Source organism: Gopherus flavomarginatus, chromosome 3 (genome assembly GCF_025201925.1).
Source record: "Gopherus flavomarginatus isolate rGopFla2 chromosome 3, rGopFla2.mat.asm, whole genome shotgun sequence".
Lineage (NCBI taxonomy): Eukaryota > Metazoa > Chordata > Testudines > Testudinidae > Gopherus > Gopherus flavomarginatus.
In genome coordinates, this window is record NC_066619.1 from 118,912,699 (window position 1) to 118,929,588 (window position 16,890).

A 16,890-nucleotide genomic window follows, 5' to 3' on the forward strand; every position below is an offset into this window, starting at 1 on the left:
TACATTTGTGTTAAAGTAAACTGGCTCTAACTGTTCACAGAGCAGCTCCAACCGTGAACTCAGACTGACATGATAACATCTCCTCCAAAATCTTTCCTCTTGCAATCCGTGATCATCCATCCAGGTTCCATGGAGGTTGTGAAACCAGTGGCATGTCACAGGGAGGGCGGGTAAAGAAGCTACTTGAGGGTTGTAAAATGGGATGGGGCCATGGCAGTGTTGTAGTAGAACTTGGTGATTAACCAATTAATTGGTTTACTGGCTATTTTGAAAAGCTGAATAAAATGTATTTTGATTTTGTGAATTTTTAATTTTTTTGAATTATTGTAATGAAATGTCAAAATGAAGTCATTTTGAACTGAAAAATCAAAACATAGTGTAGGAAATGTCAAAATACTGTGGTTTGTTTTTTGGTGAATTTTTTTAGGTTTTTATTTCCCATGAAGTCAAAGAGTTCAAAGAAGTCAATATGAACTCTCAAAACATTTCAGCGATACTGAATATGAATTTTTCTGGGGAAAATCATTTAGTCAGAAAATTTTGCCCAGCTGTAGTTGGGAGGCAGAATGGGCAGTGCACGGATCTTCACAGAACTCTAAAATGGGTGGCATTTAGCTGGGTGGGTGGGAGAAGGTTCACATCCATTCTAGTTGTTTCTTCAACCCTAACCACCTCCAAATTCAAACATCTGCTGAAAAAGTTGCTCCAGCTTTCGCCTATGTTTATGAGACACCATGCCAGGAAGCCATGAAATGGCAAGAGAAAGACCCCGGGGCACACGCTGCCTCTCTGAATTTCCCTATGAAAAGCAAGCACCTTCTTTGCCTCACAACCAGTATTTTATAATTCCATTAGCCTTAGAAGCTACTGTGTATGCTTTGGTCTGTTTATATATTTGTGTTTTATGCCCAACTGGGTTCCATAGAGATTTCTTGCAACATTATCTATTGAAATGTCTTGCAATCTCTTTACTTACTCATCCAGACATCCTTATGTGAGCGGAGGGAGGCAGTGAAAGGTGGGAAGGGACCACAAGCCTGGGGCAAACATATGTAAGAAATAACTCCTCAGTTAAGTGCAAACAGTGCTCACATTGCCACAGATTACAGCACGCCTATGTGCTCCTGAATCAAAAAACTGCCAAGTTATTAACTGTTTCACAGAAAAATGTGGTCTAGAAACTTGGGAAGTAAAGCTTGCAATCTGTCCACGTAAGCAGTGCTAATTTGCAGACCAGGCTTGGGAATCAGGAGAAAGTCTCAGAATGATTGTCTGCAATTTAATCCTATAGTACAAACATTTTATTTATTTAATCTGTTATGATTCTGAGGTCCCCAAAAGCCTCCTCTTGAGAGTATTTCTCTCTACCAAGACATCCCTCTAAAAAAGCCTCATTTTACCACTCTTAGTGCCAGTGCGGTTGCAATCTTGTGAGTCAGATGAGACATAGGGATGTCAAACATATAAATGAATAAAATATGAGTTCCATGACACGAGACAAGATGACACGTTGCAGTTTCCAAAAGCAATATAAAGCCACTGACACTAAACCCACCATCTCAATTCTGAGAAATGGACTGATTTTACAAATGGACTTCTGCTTACACTTGTTAGGTACATCCAGATGGAGGGAACTAGGTAAACGGTAGCTGAATGTGCCAGATATGGGCTGACTTTTTATTGATTCGAATGGCAGCACAGAAGATGGAGGAATCCTAGATGACCTACAGCAAAAGAATTAATAGGAGGGATAATCCAAGGGGTTGTAAATTTGAGCAATTCTCTTGAAGTTAACCACTTCAACAGGCCTTGAATCAGTCTCTGCATGGGAACTGTTTTCAGGGATATATATGATATTCAAGTAGGTATCAGTCATACTACTAAATTATTGCTGCAGATATCCTTATTTAAGTATAATTATTATTTTTTATTACATATCATTTATATTGCCATAATGCCAGATGACCTATGCAAGATTAAGGCCCCACTGGGCAAGCCTAAGAATTATACTAACATACACAAAGACAACCCCTGTGAGGAGCAATTTAGTAATAAAGCTACTGGTCCAGATTATGAGTAACATATTCTGAGGAAGAAAGGTAGAAAGGGCCAGATTTATGAAGGTAGTTAGGTGCCTAAATATGCAGATGATGGAATTTACAAGAGTGCCTAAGTGAGTTAGGTGCCTAACTCCCATGACTTTCAAGGAAGCACTTTTATTCTTCTGAAGTATTTGATACTGGTTGCTGATGAAGACTGTATACTAGACTAGATTAACCCCGAATCTAGTCCAGTATGGCATTTCCTATGTTCTTACAGTTCTCTCCCTTTGAAATTTGAAAAGGACCTAAATTACTTCAGAGGCCAGGCCCCTTTGACTTTCATGGAGAGTTAGGCTCCTTAGAGGCTAAGCCACTTTTAAATATGGGACTTGGGCTCCTAAGTTATTTTATTACTCCAGCAAATTTTACTCTATATCTTAATTTGACTGGTAGGTAAACAGATGCATGAAGAAGTTAAATGAGCTGCTCAAAGTCACATAGCAAGTCAGTGGCAGAGAAGGAAATAAAATCCAGAAGTCCTGATTCACAACCCTTCTGGTCTAACCATTGGATGACATTGTTCCTAGGACTGAAACATTATTAATAGCTTTCAGCCTGAGGAGACATTGAACTAAAAATTAAGGATCACAGAGCAAGAGAAAGGAGATGAATATTTTATCCCCAGCAAGCTGCATCTACAGGGGATAAGATACCCACAAACCAGCTAACTCAGCAAATATGATATCTACTGAAATAGCATTTCCAGTGCTGTAATGTCAGTTCTAGAACTATTATCTTCTGAAAGTGACCATGACCCAAATTATACATAAAAGCAGCACTGCTCAGAAGCAGATAGAGTTGAAGGTATCAACATGTTCCAGACACTTCCCAAGTCCTATTATATGCTATCTGGAAGCTGTTTGTTTAAAATTTTGTATATCTCATACAAAAAGCAAAATAATTTCTTTTTAAAAATTGTTATTCTCTTAAAGTCTTTAACCTCTGTTTGCAACTCTCAAAAATGTTAACTCTCTTCTCTCTCTGAGCAGGAAACACTGGGGATCATTCTATCAGCATTTGTAATTCAAAGAGCACTAGATTTCACTTGACAGTCTCTTGAGATGGAGGAATATGGTCATATTACCCAGCCAAATCAAATACAGCAGAAACAGTTGTTGCATTAACCCTCGGAGCAAATAAAATCCCATTCTCCAACAAAGGACTCTGTATTTCTCTGACCCAGTCTAATTCCCTAGAACTTTTCCTTGTGTATTCATAAAAGTTATGTGATACATACATTGGCTTCCAGTTTTTAGTATGAATAATAACAGTTATTGACAGAGTTTAGTGAAATATTTATTATGAAAAATTTCTTTGACAAAATGTCCCTGGTTTTGAGTTTGCAAATAAAATGAGTGAAATAGCTGCATTTTTGCAAAATTTTTCACATTAATTAAAAATAGATAGAATTGCATAGATTTTTTGCAATATTAGCAAGACTGGAAGTTTTCACACATTTCAAAATATCATCTAGAAATTGATATTCAGAAAGACGCATAATATGGTAGAAAGATGGCTATGTTTGTGGTTTCATGCAGCACAGACAGACCTTCATACAGTGCTTTAGCTGGAAAGGTAAATTATTCAGTCATTTGCATGGCCACATCATCACATTATACCTGGAGGCCTGGACAGAATAGTTTTGAGCACTATTCCAATGAAGAATAAAACCAATGCAAGTATCCTGGGTCATTCATGGGAGGTTCAGAACTTTAATGAGGCCTGAAATGTGGAGCCTGTGAGGTTACAAGGTCTGCATTCTATGTCAGTAAAACTTAAAATTCAGGCCTCAATTCAGGAAAGCACTTAAGTGCATACTTACAAATAATCTCATGCTTAAGTGCTTTCTTGAATATGGAGGCTTTCCTGTAATCAAGGACTCAGTGACCACCTCAGATATGGTTCTGCTCGTGAGTGATACACATCTGTAACATCCACTTTTTCCTTTTTCCCCTCCCCTGTGCCACAAACCCTCTCCCAAGAACCACACAATGGAAAAGACATATCTGATGGAATTTTGAACTCTCATGAGCATCACTGACAAAACAAGGTGCTCACAAAAGTTACAGGGTTAAGCTGCTCTTTCATATTTTTGGTTGTGAGAGGAGGAAATACAAAATCCCACTGTAAAAAAATATAAATAAATAAAACCTCAGGAAATACCCAGATGCTCTTCCCCCCCACATCAATAAAATGGTTATGAAAGAATTTAAACAAACTAATGTTGTTAAGAATAATTTAAAACAAGATTAATGCTGTTTCCAACACCATCTTTTATACCCCCACTTCCCCTCTCACCTGAACCTAGAACCAAGACCCCTTACCTCATCCATTCCACCCAGTCTACATTTCCAAAATGACCCACAGACTATGATTATCCCTACAGACACTCTACATACTGCCTTTTAAAATACCTATTTGCAATGGCAGCTGCAGTAGTTATGTTGCTGAATAGTTACCTAGCTTGCAGACCCGAGAAGGGTTACAAGATTCATTAATTGGGCTCATTCAATGAGCCCAAAAAGTAAAACTGCAAACAACAGTTTGCAGCATATTCTGCCTGCATCGAATATTTTGAAGTGTGGCTATACATGGAAAAGTGAATCTGTAAATGGAGAATTTGGGTTTCCATATTTCTTGCCTCCCCTTGATTTTCAGTTCAATCTTTGAGTAATTTTGCTTCATTTCATATGTTTTAAAAATGTGCTTTTCTACCTGCTAGTCCAAATTCACCGTTACCTGAAAGTGCAACTTAGGATCATTGCCAGGGCTTACGACATTATGCCATTTTATGTCCACATATGCAGGATGAGGGGGGGAAAGAAAATGTGTTCGAGATTTAGGCAAAGGTTATACAAAGTAGAGTATTGACAGCAAGTTTAAACTTGATGCTCAGTGCAATAGAGGGCCAGTGAAATGACAAAGGAGGGGTGAGAGGGAAGGGATCCAGAACATGGTCTAAAGTGACAAATGAGAAAGATTTTTTGTTGGCAACATTCAAGATAGACTGACAGGGAGGGGAGCACAAGGTTAATATCAAAGTTCTGGGAAGAGAAGATTGCCGTAGTTTAGGCCTGTTACAGGTAGTCACCAAAAGCATCTGAGGGGGTTTGATGGTGTATGAGAAATCAGTTTGATAGCTCAGTCCAAATTCCTACAGGTCAATTCTCTACTTCATAGTTAGCACTTTCAGCTGAGGCCAAGAAAGGACAAAGCATGAAAGTTGAAATAGCCTATAACCACTTGAGGTAATAAGTAGAGATGGGGGTACAGGCAAATTCAGAGGGTGATGATGTAGAAGCTAACAAGGCCACTGCTTGTTCTTTAGGTGTGCACCTGCTCAGTGTGTGTGTGTGTATGTATGTGTGTGTAGAACTTCATTTTACAAGTGAGTCAACTACAAGTTCCACATTCCCATAAAATCATCAAAAGTCACAGATAAATATTTTGTTTTTTTAAAAAATCAGCCTTTTCCCTTTTAAAGTTTCACAACATAAAACAAATTCTGCAAAAACAGCTGCTCCTTCCTTGAATTGTTTTGTTTCAAACAGGCCTAGACTTCTTATTAAATTAAAGGGAAGTGAACTGCAGTGAACCCTTCACAAACAACCAGATATAACTTATGTGGCTCATTCCACTGTATGGGAGCTTTCAGACCCACCCTAAGATGTACATGGATTATTCTCTTCCTTCTTTGATCAAAATAAAATGCTCCCATTGCATTGAGTAAAAGCTGCCACTTAATGAAACTTACTTTAAAATATATTTGAAAATGTACATGGGGGGCAGGGGGAAATGTCTGCTAAATGTACAGAAAAACAGTTCCCTCAACTCTGTGTTTCAATGCCAGCCATGGCTGTTCTGCTGGGCCAGCCAGAAATATTGACTCTTAAAAGACTTGCTTATCACCATGGTTGATAGGCAAGTTGGAAGCGGGAGAGAGGGATACCCAACAAATCCAAACCCATTTTTCCAGAGAGCTATTTTTGAGAAGGTGATGAATGACATTCTGTCAAGCTCAAGGTTTTCATAGTAAAACTGTCTAACATGGTTTATATAGGATTTGATAGATAGCCCACATCACACATTAGAAAGGGGTAATGCATCTTACCACTATTGATTAATGTTTCTTTGGTTCGCTCAGTCTTTCAGTGAATGGGAGGAGATGGCTACAGAGAAAATGTGAAATGTTTCCTGTAGGGGTTGCTCAGGAGCTCTGACTATTAACATGCTGAGCAGATTAGGAATTTTCCCCTTTGTGCAAAGGATGTTCATGTGCCAACTCTGCAAAAGGCAGTATCATAAGGATAAGCCCAATACAAGTTATTTAGGGACATGTTGTGCCTGACTGATATGTGAGCAGGGAGGAGAGGGAATCTATCTATATTAGGTACTTGCATGGCCCCCATTACCCCATCATCTGAACTCCTCAACATTTTTAATACATTTATCCTCACAACATCCCTGTGAGGTAGTGTGGTGCTATTGCCCCATTTTACAGATGAGGAACTGAGGCACAGAGAGGATAAGTGACTTGCCACAGGTCACACGGGAAGTTTGCAGTGGAGCAGAGAGTTGAGCCTGGGTCTCTGGAGTCCTAGGCTACTGCTCTAACCTCTGGACCACCCTTCCTCTCTTAGCCCTGGTCTACACTACAAGTTTAGGTCAAATTTAGCAGCGTTAAATCGACTTAACCCTGCACCCGTCCACATGACGAAGCCATTTTTGTCGACTTGAAGGGCTCTTAAAATCGATTTCTCTACTCCTCCCTGATGAGGGGATTAGAGCTGAAATCAACCCTGTTGGGTTGAATTTGGGGTAGTGTGGATGCAATTCGATGGTATTGGCCTCCGGGAGCTATCCCAGAATGTTCCATTGTGACCGCTCTGGACAGTGCTCTCAACTCAGATGCACTGGCCAGGTAGAAAGGAAAAGCCCCATGAACTTTTGTCTGACCATGTGAGGTTGGTGAGCTGCATTCAGAAAGGAAAAGCACCATTGACTGTAGGTTTAGTTTTGGAAACCTGCTGCCAGGTTTTTTGATTGTTTGTTTTGTTTTGGGGGGATTAGATATTCATAGCTTGCTGCGGTGAATTGCTTTGCTTCATCTGTCTCCTCCAAGAATAAAATGGTTGCTTTTTGTTAACTATACGGCTGAGTCACAAACTTTATTTTATGCAGTCACTTGGCTCCTAACATGAAAGCATGTTTCTTTATCAAATATCCTGTTTTCCCTTCTGAGTTTACTTATGCAAGTAGAGAAAGGAACCAACATTCTGCTTTGAGAGATTTCACAGTGGTATCCCTGTTAGTCTGTATCAGCAAAAAGAATGAGGAGTGGGCTAAAACCCACTTCATCAGATGCATGCAGTAGGAAAATACACATACACACACACACACACACACAGAACATGAAAAAATGGTGGTTGCCATACCAACTCCAATGAGACTAATCAATTAAGGTGGACTATTATCAGCAGGAGAAAAAAAACTTTTGTAGTGATAATCAGGATGGCCCGTTTCAAACAGATGACAAGGTGTGCATAATAGTAGGGGGAAATTAGCATGGGGAAATAGTTTTTAGTTTGTGTAATAACCCAGTCACTCCCAGTCTTTATTCAAGCCTAATTTAATGGTGTCCAGTTTGCAAATTAATTCCAGTTCTGCAGTTTCTTATTGGAGTCTGTTTTTGAAGTTTTTTTGTTACAGAATAGTGACTTTTAGATCTGTAATTGAGTGTCCAGGGAGGTTGAAGTGTTCTCCTACTCGTTTTTGAATGTTATAATTCTTGACATCTGATTTGTGTACATTTATTCTTTTGTGTAGAGACTGTCCAGCTTGGCCAATATACCTGGCAGAGGGGCATTGCTGGCATATGATGGCATATATCACATTGGTAGATGTGCAGGTGAACGAGCCCCTGATTGGTGTGGCTGATGTGATTAGGTGCTATGATGGTGTTCCTTGAATAGATATGTGGACAGAGTTGGCAAGGGGCTTTGTTGCAAGGATAGGTTCCTGAGTTAGTGTTTTTGTTGTGCGGGGTTTCTGATGAGTATTTGCTTCAAGTCATTTGCTGTAAGCAAGACATGCAACATTCCCATTGAATTCTGTGGGAGATGCATTTTCATGGCAAGTTTGACCCAAGGTGGTGGTTTTGTGTGCCAATTTGTAAGAAAAAAAAATCCTTTAACATGGTCTCCTTTATTCTCCCTCCACTCATATTATATCAATATTCCAGAGGCTTTTGCCAATTTGACTTTGAATAGATATAATTTATGAACACATAGATATAAATCATTACAATTGTCTCACTTAATTATGTTTTTAATATCCACATGATCAGGAGTGGAGGTTTACTTTGTATGTTTTTTTTTCTATGTAATGAAGGCAGGTGGCAATGCAGGAATATGAATTAAGCAGATTTTCTAAATATTTATGTAGTCAGGTTAATGAGATAAGATATAGGGCTAATTTATGGCCCTTACTGCCTGAAGTGTGATGCACAGTGGGATGCAAGGTGGGCGGAATCAAGCCACAATGGAAGATCCCAGGGAGGAATTCTGGCTAACTCGGTGTCAGCTCTGCGCCCCATGTCATGTGTTCAGTGTGCTACTCCAACTGCATCCAGTCACTGCACCATATTCATAGTTACCTCATCTCTTCTTGCCTCCAGGAATTGTGGTTGGCTTCAGCATCAAGGTGCACAATTCCGAAGGAAACTCTTCCTGTTCTCTGTCCCTCTAGTGCATTCACATGCATCTGGGCAGAAACTAACAAGAGACACAGACTGACATTCCCACATGGCTGCCTACCACACTTCTTAGCATATGCACAATTGCCTCAGGTGGATATCAAAGAGATATGAAAGACAGCACAGGTGGGATCACTGGGTAAATTCAGACTTAGCCCTTCTGTTACTCTTGTTCTACAAGCAACACTCTCATTGACCTCAATGGAAATTTTGTGATGGCAGTGGGAGTAACATGCAGTGAGAGCAGAATTTGGCCTAAACCCAGATTTGCAAAGTAATTTTAGTCACCTAAAGATTTAGACAATTAACTTCCTCAAGTGCTTTTGTAAATCCCACTAGGTGCCTATCTATGTTTTTAAGATCTAAATAATTCTGGAAATCTGGCCCATATTCTATTTCTATTGTTTGTCTTTTTTTAAGGAAAGTGGGGTTAATTTCAAAACACTTCTCTCTGTTGTGTCACAAATCTGGGGTGAAATATTTTGAGTGAAATCCTGGTCCCATTAAAGTCCATGAGAGTTTTGCCATTGACTTCAATGGGGCCAACATTTCACCTTTTGTATTCATTACACACAAAAAACTAATTAAAAGAATATTACTAAGGTTGCACTATCGTGCACTTAAAAGTTAGGAAATGCTAGAATTAAGATTACCAGTGCAACTTTAATTCACCCTCTTAATGCACATCTATTTTGATACAGTCTTTAATTGCACAATCACTTACTGTTTTTTCCACAGGAACTCTGCCTCATTCAGTGCACAGGATGGACCTGCTCTGGGAATGAATCAGTGCTGTGTAGTGCAGGAGGCTGTTGTCTGTAGGATGCCTGCCCCATTTGCTGCCAAAATTGAAAAGACTGAGACAGAGAACAGGTTTTGTCTATGTGTAATTTCCTCGTTTTTTTAAAAAGTGAACTGGAAGACAAACAAACAAACAAACAAAAACCCAGCAGTTCCTTTATCTGGCATCAGATTGACACCCACCATGGTTCGTCAGCCGGGTTGAAACAACTTAGATCCTCAGTCCAGACTACTATCACTTGAACTAATGGAGTAACTGATAGAAAATGCTTTATAAACTGATACACAAACTATACACAGAGATCATTTTCACAATGGTTTGAAATGCAGGTATCAGCAGGGGGAAATGCAGCACTGTTTAATGAGGCACACGTCAACGTTGCACAACAGTTTAGGACAGAATGTGAAGAACGCTGTATCCAATTGAAACTGTATCCAGAACTGAAACTGCATCCAACTGGATCAGGCACTTCTTAACTTTTGAGTGCTTGACTGTGAAAGCCAAAGATTCTTTTAATATAGTTTTTCCTGGGTGACAAGCCCAGAGACATTTTTTTTATTCCTGTTTTTTTTTTCCTACAACAGATATATTTAAACTTTGCAGAAGAAAATGTGGCCAGTATCACTCCAAAGTATTGATGACAACATCTGCAGATTTGCCATCCATATAGTGTTGTATCTGATCTCCTTCATGTGTGTGTGCACCCATGCCCACATGCACACCCTATAAGTAAAATGAATATGGCAACAGATGTGTTAACTATTTAACTAATTGCAATTTTGTTTCTAACAAGAAGGGAAACAAACTTCTCATGCCTGCCGTGGGTTTTTTTAAATAATATTGTCCCGAGTACGTTTCCTTTTAGAAAAAAGAAGGATCTTCAAAGTAGCATCAAGGAGCAAAGAGTCCAGGCCCCAAGAAGAATTTCAGTGGGAGTTGGACCCAACTCTCTAAGTCTTGACTAAACTAGGACAAAAGGGGCATTTTTTAAATGGGTTAGCTAACACGCTTTAGCAATTTAAAAATCTAGTGCGGAGAGGTTACTTTTCTTTTCAATATCTAAGAGTTGGCAGCATTCACCGGCACCAGATAACAAGTGTTAAAATACAACCTGCCTTGTTCACACTCAAGTTTTTAGGATGGAATTTTCAAAAGTGCCTTAGAAGCACAAATCCCACCTGAAGTCAATGGGATTTGTGTCCACAAGTCACTTAGCCACTTTTTACCATCCTACCTCCCATGTTTGGTAAAAATGTCTCAGCCAACACATATCAAAAATGCACCTTCTATCCTAGTGAAGACAAGCCCTTACACTTTGAAAATCCCAGTCTAAAGCTTTAGTTTGAAATATCAAAAAGTGCTCAGCACTGGCCAAATTCTGTGCCAACAGTAAATAGTCAATAGTAAAGCTCCTATTGATTTCAGTAGGAGTAAGGTTACACCAATGCTGAGTGCTTTTGTTAATATCACCATTAAGGTACATGGCCTCTGAATTTTACCTAATAATAAAATAAAAGAATGTCTAGATCAGATTCCGTAACTATGTTGTTAAAAGTTAATTATTTTTATTGCTCAGTGCTATTGACTAGTAACCCCATTCAAAGTTCCACATTGTTACAAAGGCAGAATCTATCAAGCTGTGAACCAGTAAAAGCAGCCAATATAGTTAAAGAGAAGCCAACTAGATATTTTATTTGTAGGCAGCACATGTGAACAGGGTGATGTCTTTACTTCGACAGTGCCCATGGAGAAGACTAGAAACCCACAGAGAGCCCGGGGCAGGTAGAGAAGCATCTTGGAATACTCTCATCATGTAGAGAAAAAAATAAAAGCAAGTCAATAATTATCTTTGGATGCTGGCAACTCTCATATTAAAGAAGAAACAAAGACCAATTTATCAGCTCTCCCGACTACTAACCAGAACAAAGACACTATTGACATGCAAGTGCATCTTTGCAATTTGTTTATGATGAAACATACACCAGGTTTTACATGGAGATACAGAAGAACTAGATATTCAAAGCATTGTACCATCCTATGTACGGCTCCCCCATCATCTTCTTTATTATTTGTAGTATGCTAGCTCCTAGAAGCCCCAGATGCAATTGGGCCCCATTGTGCTAGGTGCTGTACAACACACAGAGTAAGAAATAGTTCCTGCCCTAAAAAATTACAACATAAATAGAAAAGACAGATAAAGGATGGGAGAGGAAACAGGGCCACAGATAGGTGAAGTGACTTGCTAAGGTCATTAAGTAGATGAGTGGCAGAGCTGACATTAGAATCCAGGTCTCCTGAGTTCTGAGATGCCTACTTCACTACACTACACTGCTTCCTCCACAGTTTGGTCTTTGATAATCCTTCTTCTTATTGCCTAGTTATGGACGCCCACTCCTGTGCAGGATGATGTTTAGTATGTGGTACAGCACTGGATTGTTAAATGGAGGAATTGGTGAAGTCATGATTGCATAACCACATACAGGTAAGACTTAACTGGGAAGTGGAAAGGCCAATCCCGACAAGAGAACTAGAACTGAGTAATTCACAGTGAATAATATATGTGATTAAATTAGCTTATCTGTCTGGTTGCAGAGTTCTGGCAGCAGATTTTTTCAATGTTACTGAAGTTGTTACTGAAAAATACTCAGATATTTGGGTACTCCGTGAATGCTATTCACTATGTCCTCAGTTCTGGAAAACATTGAAGCATGGGCTTAAGCCACTGCAAATCACACCAAGCACTTGCTTAAGTCTCATTGATTCTTATATGATATAACAAAAGTTATTAATAGCTCAGATGCACCCTGATTCAGGAAAGCATCAGAAAGCATTCTTAACTTTAAGCACATCCTTAAGCATTACCACACAGACGCATTTCCCCTGTAGTTAATGGCAGAGAATTAAAACCACTTTTATACCCACGTTAAACAAAAGGTAGGTCTGGGCCTTCCCCTTAGAAAGAAAAATTAATGTGCTTATGGAGATGGAAATAAGCTGGCTAAAACTTAATAACTAAATATTTGTGGATTATTTAGATATTCATTCATTTGGCATTATTCACCCAACTCTGAAGAGAACACAGATGCGTGAACTGATTGACAGACTTGTGGTAAATGAATCAGCTCTGAGCCAGAGGGAACAAAAGAGTAGCTGGGATCAGTTGTATATGGGAATTTTTGTTTTTAATTGGGAAGGAATAACAGGAAGACTTGTTTCACGTGTAAGGCCTGTTTTCAGCTTTACCTGAAATGATAAAAGCCTCCATTTTGGAGCTCACAGCTACAGAGCTTTTGCGAAGAGTAGCATTCTCCAGAAACATTTTTTCAGAGGCATTTTACTTCACAGGGGTTTTGTCTACAGAGGCATCGTTCTTCCCCAGAGGCTGATTGGCTTAGTAAAAGCATTGAATTACAATAAAATAGTTTTGATTGTTTTAAAGGTATATCCTATGATGTGTGGCACATTTCTGCATGAAATATACTCTACAGCACAGAACAGTCATATTTTCAGGACTGCCTAATTTAACCTCCCCACAGGGCTTAACCAGGTTTCTAACTAGCTAAATGTGATCAAAATACTTAACTTCCCAGAGTTTGCATAAGGTTTAGTGTGGCCAGTTATAGAACTATGAGCCACTCAAAGCAGCCATATCTAATTTGTGTTCAGATTCCACCCTCCCGCCCATCACATTTTAAGTAGACTCCTAGCCAGGTGTTTGGTCCAGCCCCATCGCTACATAATTTAAAAGAAAATTAATTTTAGCAATAAAAGCAATAAAGTTAAGGGCTGGACCCAGGGTTTGGAGACCTGAGTTACACTGGGCTAAATCAAATGGCCCAGGCAGAGAGTGATTGTGAAGCTAGTACACTTGCTGTTAGGAGTGCTGGTGGATACTAAAAACTCTTTAATTCTTTTATAAATATATTAATTAAAGTCCCATTGGTGTATGCAATAAAGTGTTTTCTATCTACAAATCTAGTACTCTGAACCGATCAGACTGAAAAGTTCTTTGCACGTAGGTTGAACCTTAGTGTGTCCCTCAAACGCTGGAGTGCATAGACACCAATGACTTCACTCCCTTGAGCTTTGACCAGATATCTAGAAAGGGACCCTTAGCAATTATTAAAGGATGCCTGTTACTATAGGCATGTGTTGTAATGAATAAGTTGGTGTAAATGAGGAAGGTGACTTCTAATCTAAATATATTCTCTGATGGATAAAGGGTATTTGTTATTGCCAATGTTTTCAGTGATTTATGAAATAATGACCCACTGAAAGATGTTTTTAAATGCATGTGTTGCCACAGATGCTATTAGTAATAATGACTAGGTTAGAAATTCCTTTAGCTTATCAGTCATGTGAATGGAGACACCACAAAAGAAATGTTGTAAGTAATTAGGGAAACAGATATTGAAACAGAACACGGTGGGATCAATTGTGGGAAAGGAAAAGTTCTTTCCTATGAAGGAATTATCTTTATCCTAAACTGGTATATAAGGGATGAGTTTTGGAAAGTTAGTTGAAGTGAAACAAGCTGCCTTCTCTTCCCCTGTTAGAGGGTTTGGTAAAGTATACTTATATTTCTGTATTCTGTATAGTATATTAAATATTGGTTATCTTACTTAAATAAAATTTCACTTGAGTTTATTGCTTGACATCATATCTTATTAAATCCAAACACAACAGGCATTTCATACAAGACATTTACAATGCGCAACAACCCCCTTATTGAACCTGCTAACTTGTGGACAATGCTATACACTGTTATGTGTCAGCGAACAGCAACCTATTACTTGGCTATCTACATATATAGATGTCTTTTTATAGTTACTTGTCTTTTTATAGTTACTTTTGTGGGAGTGCTCATCCAAACACTTTTGTGAAGCTAATGATGATGACATGGGCGGGCCGGCTCCTCTCGGAGGGAAGGTCCTGCCGCCCAATTGCCGCGGCTTTTTTTTTTTTGATCCACCTGGGGTGGCAAAAACACTGGAGCTGGCCCTGGACATGGGCCTTAGGAGCAATGCATCCTTCCACCTTCCAAGTCAACTGCCCCTGGCTCCTCCAAAGGGCCACTAGGGATGGGATAAAAATCCTTTTGTGCCCTCTGCCCACCTTACACATCCTTGCAGGGCTGGGCATCCTCTAGCCCCAAATTTCTATTATCTATTTAAATCTGTTTCATTTGCCGCTCAGGTACAGAGCTTTGGCCAGGAAGTTCCAAACCCCTATTTACTTCCCACTCTTCAGTTATCACTTATTCATCTCCCAGTACATGCTGAGTCACTTCAGGCAGCTCTAGATAAGGACTAGCTCAGCAAGTCACAAAAAGACGCAATGATTCTGAAACTAACCCAGAGGGAAAATCAAATCAGTAGCAGAGTGACACTTACTCACTTCTTTCTGTACACATCAGTGTTAAACATGATCTTTTGGCCTGCTGCACTTTCTCTTTTTCACTGTATCCTACTTATGGAAAATTAATGAAGAGAAAAATGTCTAGAATAAAGAAATTGAACAAAACCATTAATCTTCTTTATGGAGCCTTTTAAAAATAAAATCTATATTTTTTCTTGAACTATGGTTAACATGTTTTCTTCTTCTTTAACAAAGCTCTTGGTTCTACTTCATGATTTCAGCTATTCGCTAAGGCTTTACCTAAGGAAAATATTTAAACATATGCTTAAATGGCAGCATTTAAGAACATGCTTAACTTGTACTTAAGTCCCGTTGATTTCTGTGGCCACTGGGCAACAGATTTCTTTCCATTTTGTAGCTCCAGTCCATAAATCACAAACAATGGTCTGTCTCAGAGCGTTGCCTGCCTGTTTGGAGCAACAACATACCAATCAACTAATCCAGGATCTAAAATACCACTTTTCCTGTTGACACTTAAAAGGCCACAAACTGCTTCCTCCATTAGATCAGATAAATGTGCTGGATACAAAGGATTCTAGAGGAGGAGATTCTCCTCTCATTCTCCTCTCTGCAGAAAGGGCATCACATCAAACAGTCATTTCTCAACCCACTGAAGAAAGGGTATTTCATAGATATAGATTTGATAAACCAACCATTCATAATCTCTGTCAGGATCAAATTACCAGGAAGAGCCATACCCTGTCTGTAAAAATCAATAACTGCAGCCTTAAGCTTCCAAGCTACAGAAGCTTTTCAGATCACAATACAAGATTACAATAGGCATTAGCCAGACAGTTATATGCTATATTTACAATTGCAAATTGGCTCTTACATCAGGCCATCAGTATTTGTCATTTAATTCACTCATTTATTTTCCCCTCATGAAGAATAAAATTCCTGCTAATGTGGGAAAACAACACTGCTGGAAAAAAGAGCCCAAAGAAACATATGTACGCATAGCACTACAACGTTGGTGTGAATTAATACTTGCACTGTGCCTGACTCCAGCCACATTCACGTGCTTCTTTCACTTTCTGTGCTGGGTTTTCAAAGCTACCTACTTGATTTGGACACCTGGTCCCCATGGTGTTCAAATCCCTTAGGCAGCATTGACAATCTCAGCCTCTATTTCTCTAAGAGGATGAATCATTTTGACAGAGGAAAAATGCAGAGACCTTTGTTTGGTTAAGATGCTGCAGAATCACCCAGTATGTGTGCATACACGTAGATCAGACTTTCTTAACGAAAAAAGTCACGACAATCCATATTTCCCTGAGGACCCCTGACCACACGCAGTGTGTAAACTGCTCCTTTTCCAATACTTAGCTGCTATCCCTCTCTTTCACCTGCCCCCTTTGGCAAAATTAGAATTGGATTTCACCCACCCAGGTCAGCAGAAGAGAAATTCTGTTTAGCTTAATGAATGTTTTATACAGCAAGGTGATAAAAGTATTTCTCACTTGTCATATTGCCTTTTATGGGTCTTTGTCACACATTTGGGTGTTGGCAGGTTAGGACTGGAAACCTAAAAGCAGAATTACTTCCATGAAAACCAGAATAAGAACATAAACAGAAACTAATAATCAGTGTACTTTCTGTGTTCAAATGAAATGAAAGTAAAAATGAAAGTAAGCAGCATAAATGAGGTAACGAGTTAATTGTACCATTCCCCTCTCCCAGTTTTAGCAATCTATAGTAATATTGATATTGCAGAAAAGGCCTTTTAAAAAAATCTGCTTAATAGTCTCTAAATTTCCATCACTGATCTTTCTGCCAATGCAACCATACTAATGTCACAAATACTATTTATTCAA